The sequence below is a fragment of the Panthera onca genome, chromosome C1 (assembly GCF_046562875.1).
Source record: "Panthera onca isolate mPanOnc1 chromosome C1, mPanOnc1 haplotype 2, whole genome shotgun sequence".
Lineage (NCBI taxonomy): Eukaryota > Metazoa > Chordata > Mammalia > Carnivora > Felidae > Panthera > Panthera onca.
This window is the reverse complement of record NC_138346.1, coordinates 45456287-45462286: the sequence shown is the minus strand read 5'-3', so window position 1 is coordinate 45462286 and position 6000 is coordinate 45456287.

The following is a 6000-nucleotide window of genomic DNA, read 5'->3' as shown; positions in this document are numbered from 1 at the left end:
TTAAAGGACATTTTCCTTAGTTGAATTCAGGACACATTGTGTCACACATACAGCTAACATATATGCATTTGTAGAAGTACCAAGTTTGAGTTCTTTGTTGGAAAAACATAAACGGCACAAAAGGGACTAAGATTTTTTTTTTTTTTTTTTTTTTTATTTTTTTATTTTTGGGACAGAGAGAGACAGAGCATGAACGGGGGAGGGGCAGAGAGAGAGGGAGACACAGAATCGGAAACAGGCTCCAGGCTCCGAGCCATCAGCCCAGAGCCTGACGCGGGGCTCGAACTCACGGACCGCGAGATCGTGACCTGGCTGAAGTCGGACGCTTAACCGACTGCGCCACCCAGGCGCCCCGGGACTAAGATTTTTGAAGGCAGTTTCTCTTCATTGAAGGATTCTCCTCACAGAAGCCTCAACTGAACTCTTCCAGTCTTATTCTGAGACAAAAAGTACTATATGCTTCTTAAATATTACTGTATACTTCTGTGCCTCTTTCTTCCAGGGAAGAACTCAGATTACCATCAACCAGAATCAATTATGTTCTTCCTCCCCAGTATCTCATGTAAAGCCACACACTGGCATCCCCTCCGGAGATGTAACTGGAAACTTCCAATCCAACCATATGATTTCCCTCATAGTAAGAATCTATTTCTGGGCATCTAAAAATGGATCCAACAATGACAAGCTGACCAATTGTAGAGTCGGTTAAAAAAAACCAAAAAACTATCCTTGACCCAGTTGAAGCTAAGTGTTTAATATTTGACCATTTTTCCATTAGGAGGCAGATTGCAAAAGCAACAAATCATTTGTTTGAACAAGTTTGACTTTTCAATAATTTATCAGTGGCAAAAAGAAATCTAACTTGTTATTTTCATCATTCAGTATACACACACTACAGATTATAGATCGGGGCTTTAAAAAAGAATGACTACCTATAATGTAAATTCTGTTTACAAACTCTACCCTGCATACAACAGAATATATTTTTAGAGGTTCCATAGAAAGGAATGATTTCTCTAAATCACTGGCTATGGAACAAGGTGATTTTAGGGAAGAAATAATTCAGTAGAAATTTACAGAAAAAAAAAAGACTAAAGCTTTTTCTAGAATGATTCTGAATTAAAATCATCACACTTGCTTTCTTATAATTTTTTATCTACAGGAGCTATTCACAAAAACTTTCTAAATTTTAGACTATTGACTTTTCTTAGTAATATAACACTTTGTCCTATATTTAGACTAGAGAACTTTCATCACCGTTATTTCAAAGCATTTAAACTTCTTTATGAGGCAACACCTGTCATATAATCTGCACTAGATGCTCCACTGAAAGCTGAAGGGGTCAGTCCCCAGCATGAGTTCACCAGGTTCGCTTTTCAGTAACACATTCCACTATAGTCAGGAGGTAAATAGGAAATAACTTTCTCAGTCTTGTAAATAAAGCCCATATAATTTGTTACAGTACGTTTTCCTATGATTACAGATGTTATAGATTTTATAGATGCCATTTCAGTATAAGTGAATTAACCTTCGACATTTCATGAGTCCATTTTCAAGTCATCTATATGAAATCACATTATTTAATATGGAAAGAAATCGATTGCTTATTTTAGTTTCTTGAAGCAAATGTTTCAAATTTTCAGAAATTCATATACAAAATACAAAAGTTTTTGCTTTGTATTCCTTTCTATTCATGCAGAAAGAACCTAAATTAAAGAATCTAAAATGTTTGAGGATTTTTCTTTAAAAAGGAAATGTGTAGGGTTGCCTGGGTGGCTCAGTCGGTTAAGCCTCCAACTCTTGATTTCAGCTCAGGTCATGATCCCACGGTTCATGGGATTGAGCCCTGTACCTGGCTCTGAGCCAATGGTGTGGAGCCTGTTTGGATCCTCTCTCTCTCTCTCTCTCTCTCTCTGCCCCTCTGCTGCTTCTCTCTCTCTCTCTCTCTAAATAAATAGATAAACATTAAAAACAGAAAGAAAGAAATATCTAGTTGCCAGTATTTACCCACCATGTAAAATCTCCATTTTTAAGATCCCTTTAGTTGCACTATCAGGGGATGTTTGGCAAGCAGTTTTGAAGCTCACAGTCCTAAAGTTCCCTGAACTGAGATATTTTGAAAATGCCTTTCTCCAATGACCCAGGCTGACGAATGTAAATGAGAAAATAATTGACCACACAGAATTGGCTACCAGGCTTCCTCTATCCTAAGATGCACTTTTTTCCACTTTAACTTTTCTGGAATCAAAATGTTTTTATATTAACGTGCTTGTATTTAACGTGCTTTTCCATGAACTGGGAGGTGTTTGTTCATTCGTTTGTTTCTATTAACCCCTCTGCTTTCAGAGAGAGTTGACGTGGCCTGGTACTGCTGGGGTCCTCAGGACCATGGCCTCCTGCCGGTTGTCTTTCCTTTCCTGAAAGAGGAAAGAGGTTGTTTTCAAATTCCTGGTGAATCTTACAATCTATGGTGTCTACACAAGTGCCTGCCTTTCCTTTTTTTTTTTTTTTTTTTCTGAGACCCTACAGTGAATGTGTTAATTCCATTAACATAGTGACCCTAGAACCATGATCTAAATTTACAGTGCTCTTCAAATAAATATTTATGGAACCAAGAATTAAACTTTAACTGCCACCATGAAGCTTGCCTTAAGAGGAAGACATTTGATGAAAGTGTAAATTAGCCCAAGTGAAAGAGTCAGATTTTCTACACTGCAATTATTTTTCTGTTTTCAGTAGCAAGTAAGTTGCTTATTCAGGACTAACAAACTTTGAATTCAGAAATGGACATCCAAATTTTTGTGCAACTAAATGACCAGCAATAAAGGACCTGGCTGTAACTGCAAACCTAAATTATTATTATGTGCACTTCTTTTTTTATGCTGGAAAGTATAAGGTTTTGCCCCACTTTAGGATGCCTAACCAGCTGTTATAAGAGATTCTGCATCTAATAATTATTTTATATTTTGGATTTTATCTGAAATGATATAAATATGGCTGGATAATATCATGAAAAAGTAATGATTCAAATAGATGAATAATAATTCATCTTTCCATAGATTTGAGGGTTTGTCCTATTACTTTGTAAACCCAGTGAACAATTTTCCAAGCACTATCATTAAAAGAAAGAAAGAAAGAAAGAAAGAAAGAAAGAAAGAAAGAAAGAGGAAGGGAGGGAGGGAGGAAGAAAGGAAGGAAAACATGGCCATTTGACAAAGACAGCTATATAAGTCACATGTCCCCCTTATAGTACAAGAAAAACTAATACAGATTGAGGTATTCTCCCAGATTAGGAGATCGATATGTAAGTGCCATAATATATGTTGTATGTGCTATATATGTAGCTACGATGCAAGCTACATCATTCTTGGGTTATTGTTATTAACCCTAAAAGTCCAAATTCAGACTTGACCAAGTAAAAAGAAGCCATGAGCAATTATCTAGTAGTGGGAAAAGACAGAACTTGGCACTGCAAAATCTGGAATGAAGTCCCTGCTTAGTCCCTTATTAGCTAAGAGAATTTGGGTTAGTCACTAATCCCTCTAAGCCTCATTTTCCACATCTGTCAGTTGAGAATAATTCGTTCTTTCAGAAGGTGTTTGGAGATTCAAATGACATATGAAAATGTATATGCTTTATAAAATGTTCTAAAAATGTTATTTTAAGACATTTTAACAATAAAAACTGAGACAATTTTTCTGGATGAGCAAATCTTTCAGGAAGTATTCAAATAGTCAGGAAAGATCACCAGAAATTGAACTTGGCACAATAAAGCATGAGGCAGTTCCAATCCATGCTTACATCTGGGGCCACTGCACCTATTCCAGGATCCTCATGCCCTCTGACTGTGGAAGACCTGCTCCCTGGAGACCCAGGGGCCAAGGAGATATTTTTCAGGCTTTTGAGCACTTATGACTAGTTGATCTCTTCACTCATTCCCTATACTGGGTTCTGGAGATACAGAGAGGACTAATAGTCAAGGTACCTCCTTTTCTGGAGCTTAAAGTCTAGTAAGAGAGACACAGATTAATCAAATAATCACTCAAATACATAAAAACAGTGAAAGGCCTTTAAAAGAAGAGTTCAGGGGTCTCTGAAGCACGTGAGAGATAGACTTGATATATTTTGGTGTTGTCAGGAAGCTTTTCTGAGGAAGTAACATTTGGGTAAAACATCTAGTCAACAATTAGATGAAGTTGGAGCAGAGGGGAGGCAGAAATATTTTAGGCAGAGGAAACTGCCTTAGCAAAGACTTTGAGACCGAAAGAACTGAAAGGAGGATGTGTTGACAGAGCCTGAGGAGAAGCACACAAGAGCCAGTCTTTATCTGAGAGCAGAGAAGTGACAAGATTTTTTTTTTAATTACACTATAGAGAGTGAATTGGGGGACAGGGAACAAGAATGACTGACAGTAAGTTTGATTCAATGGAAAGACTCTGATAGCTTCAAAAGAGGTATAGGTGATATCCCATGTCTATGGGTGTAGACTGAGAGAAAGGGTTTAGGAATAAGTCTTGAGGGGCTCCAGCTTTACGATCCCATTAGAGAAGGGTAAGTCTAAAAGGAGGGGTAAGAAAGTCAGAGCGACATTAGGAGTCACAGAAAAAAAATCCTGCCTTGTAGCCAAGTGAGATGAAACTGAAAAAATGCTGATTGATTTAATGACATAGAGGTCATCAGCAAGAACTATATTGGGGGAGAGAAGGGGACAAAAGTCAGGTCAAAGAGTGAGAGGAAATAAGGAAATGGGGCCAACTTGTTTAAGAAATTTGTGAAAGGGAGCCTGGCTGGCTCAGTTAGAAGAACACATGACTCTTGATCTTGGGGTTGTGAGTTCAAGCCCCATATGGCATGTAGAGATTACTTAAATAAATAAAACTTTAATTTTTTTGGTTGTGGAAATTACAAGTAAAAGATCATGGTAGCTGAGGGAATAGGGAAATATTGGGGGTTATTTTATTCACTGCTCAAATTGTAAGAGTTAATCCTTTAGACTTGGTCTAGAATTTCTTTCCGCAATTTGGAGCTGGTATTGTTCTATCCAGACTATAGCCTTAGAGGGTGAGGAGAATGGAGATTGGACTAATGTATGTAGACTCCAAAATTTAAATAAATAAATAAATAAATAAATAAATAAGCAGGTTATTCAGTCACTCACTATCCACTACCAACAAGGCCCACACCAGGTTTTATAGTTTCTAAAATCTACTCTCAGTGTTGTGGTCCTGAAAGAAAAGAGAAAATAAGATGTAATATTTCTCCCCTTAGGTCTGGGGCTTCCTTCTCATTCAAAGTCTTCTTTCCCACTTTCCCCAAACAATTATGCAATGCCATGTTTTGTTTGCTCCTAACATCTCTTGTAGGTCTATTTCACCCATCTCTGTCTTCACTGGCTTGGAAACTTTCCCTTCTATACTGAGCCCTAGGCAGGTAGGGGCTCTGGGGGGCACCATTGCTTTCTCTATCCCAGTCATCATTACTCACCCCTCCTCTCACTGTAGAGACTTCCACCAAGCACCCAGCCATTGGTGTCGATGGTATGTGCTGTGGCTGGCCGAAATGAGATTTCAGCCCCTCTTGCCACCCTGTCAGTTCTCTACTGACCCTCACTGATAATAAACCACACGTCAAGGATTGGCAGTTGTGCCTGTCTTGCAGGCCCTGCTGAGCCCAGCTCCTCAACAAAGGTTCAACATCTTATGGACCCTGATATCTCTTCTAGGAAGTTTCTTTCTAGCTGAAACCATCTGTTGATGGGGAGTGTAGGATATCCTACAACTCAGATGTATTTTTTAAAATGTAAATTTATTTTCCATTACCTGACCTAATTTATTAGCTAGTTAACTGAAACAATCAGAATCCCTAAGGGTCACAAATATTTTATGAAATTAAAAAAAAAATAAGAGTTTTCTGGAAGCCATTTCCCTGATTCGTTGCTGAGCTCTCAAGCGAATCTTGAGTACAAATATAAGGCTTATATCTGTGGGAAATATGTTGGCA